Source organism: Oncorhynchus mykiss, chromosome 18, assembly GCF_013265735.2.
Source record: "Oncorhynchus mykiss isolate Arlee chromosome 18, USDA_OmykA_1.1, whole genome shotgun sequence".
NCBI lineage: Eukaryota > Metazoa > Chordata > Actinopteri > Salmoniformes > Salmonidae > Oncorhynchus > Oncorhynchus mykiss.
Window position 1 is genome coordinate 68,779,121 of NC_048582.1, and position 2,858 is coordinate 68,781,978.

The following is a 2,858-nucleotide window of genomic DNA, read 5'->3' on the forward strand; positions in this document are numbered from 1 at the left end:
CTCTCTCTGTATTTCTCTCTGTATATCTCCCTGTATCTCTCTCTATACCTCTCTGTATCTCCCCCTGTATCTCTCTCTCTCTCTGTATCTCTCTCTGTATCTCCCTGTATCTCTCCCTGTATCTCTCCCTGTATCTCTCTCTGTATCTCTCTCTGTATCTCCCTGTATCTCTCTCTGTATCTCCCTGTATCTCTCTCTGTATCTCTCTGTATCTCTCCCTGTATCTCTCCCTGTATCTCTCTGTGTTCCTCTCTGTATCTCTCCCTGTATCTCTCTGTGTTCCTCTCTGTATCTCTCCCTGTATCTCTATCTCTGCATCTCCCTGTATCTCTTCCTGTATCTCTCTGTATCTCTCCTTGTATCTCTCTCTGTATCTCTCCCTGTATCTCTCCTTGTATCTCTCTCTGTATCTCTCCCTGTATCTCTCCATGTATCTCCCTGTATCTCTCCCTGTATCTCTCCCTGTATCTCTCCCTGTATCTCTCTGTATCTCTCTCTGTATCTCTCCCTGTATCTATCCCTGTATCTCTCACTGTATCTCTCTCTGTATCTCTCCATGTATCTCTCCCTGTATCTCCCTGTATCTCTAGCAGTCTTGTCATGGAGGCAGAACTGAGCGATTTCCCCTTAGATAGCCAAGCTGCAAAATCAAAATTGTCTACATTGTAAAAATTCAGGAAAAAAATACATTTGCATTTTTGATCTACATTTAAGGGTAGGCATTAGGGTTAGCTGTGTGGTTAAGGTTAAGGTTAGGCATTAGGGATAGCTGTGTGATTAAGGTTAAGGTTAGGCATTAGGGTTAGCTGTGTGATTAAGGTTAAGGTTAGGCATTAGGGATAGCTGTGTGGTTAGGGTTAGGGTTAGGGTTCGGCATTGGGGATAGCTGTGTGATTAAGGTTTAAGGTTAGGCATTATGGATAGCTGTGTGATTAAGGTTTAAGGTTAGGCATTATGGATAGCTGTGTGATTAGGGTTAGGGTCAGGCATTAGGATAGCTGTGTGATTAGGGTTAGGGTTAGGGTTAGGCATTGGGGATAGCTGTGTGATTAAGGTTTAAGGTTAGGCATTATGGATAGCTGTGTGATTAGGGTTAGGGTTAGGCATTAGGATAGCTGTGTGATTAAGGTTAAGGTTAGGGTTAGGCATTAGGGATAGCTGTGTGATTAGGGTTAGGCATTAGGGATAGCTGTGTGATTAAGGTTTAAGGTTAGGCATTAGGGATAGCTGTGTGGTTAGGGTTAGGTTTAAAAAACAGTTGTATGACTTTGTAGCGGAGGTGACTCCAGAACAAGATTCATGATGAAAAGCACTAACCGGTATCTCTCCCTCTATCTCTCCTTCAGTATCTCTCCCTCTATCTCTCCTCTAACTACCCCCTCCTCCCTCTAACTACCCCCTCCTCTCTCTAACTACCCCCTCCTCTCTCTAACTACCCCCTCCTCCCTCTCTTTCTCTCTCTCTTTGTTTCAACAGTATTTGCATACAATATTGATTTGTTTTGTGTTAAAAAACACACGACTTTTACTCTGTGCTAATAAGTGACTCATCATTTGTTACCATGGCTACAACAAGAGAACGAGCAGCTTGTATTTATTTTTGGGCTATTTGGTTTCTGAGTGTTCCCCCTGAAAATAAGTAAAACACACATACCAAACACACACACACACACACAGACACACACACAGACACACACAGACACAGACACAGACACACACAGACACAGACACACACACACACACACACACACACACACACACACACACACACACTCAAAATAAGTCCACCAAGTCAACCTATTACAGAACAGTGTGTGTATTTCTCTGTCTCTGTGACACAAAGACACACACAGACCTATTACAGAACAGTGTGTGTATTTACAGCAGTGGGAGTCCTATCAACGTCCACACCATTTCAACGTGGAATACCACACACACACACACACAGAGACACAGACACAGACACAGACACAGACAGACACAGACACAGACACAGACAGACACAGACACAGACACAGACAGACACAGACACAGACACAGACACAGACACAGACACAGACACAGACACACAAACAGACACACACACACAGACACAGACACAGACACAGACACAGACACAGACACAGACACAGACACAGACACAGACACAGACACAGACACAGACACACACAGACACAGACACACACACACACACACACACACACACACACACACTCAAAATAAGTCCACCAAGTCAACCTATTACAGAACAGTGTGTGTATTTCTCTGTCTCTGTGACACAAAGACACACACAGACCTATTACAGAACAGTGTGTGTATTTACAGCAGTGGGAGTCCTATCAACGTCCACACCATTTCAACGTGGAATACCACACACACACACACACACACACACACACACACCCCAACACATCCCACACACACCTCTCACCCCGTACACACATCCCTCACTCCACACACACACTTTCTCTCCATTCAACAAAATCCTCTGTTCTCTCACATATTTGGGTCATTTGATGATGAGTTATTATAAATTATTGTGATGATAAAGATGAATCTATAATCCTTTTAATTATATTTTCACTGTTTCAACGACCAGGAACTGGATCTAAAGGCCAGGAACTGGATCTAAAGACCAGGAACTGGATCTAAAGGCCAGGAACTGGATCTAAAGACCAGGAACTGGATCTAAAGGCCAGGAACAGGATCTAATGGCCAGGAATTCTCCCCCCCCCCCCCCCCCCCCCCCCCCCCCCCCCCACCGCTGCTCTCCCCCTCCCCCCTGGGTTGGCTGGGGCCTCAGATGGCTGATTGGGCGGCAGGCAGGCACCGTAGTGACAGACAATGGTAATTCTATTC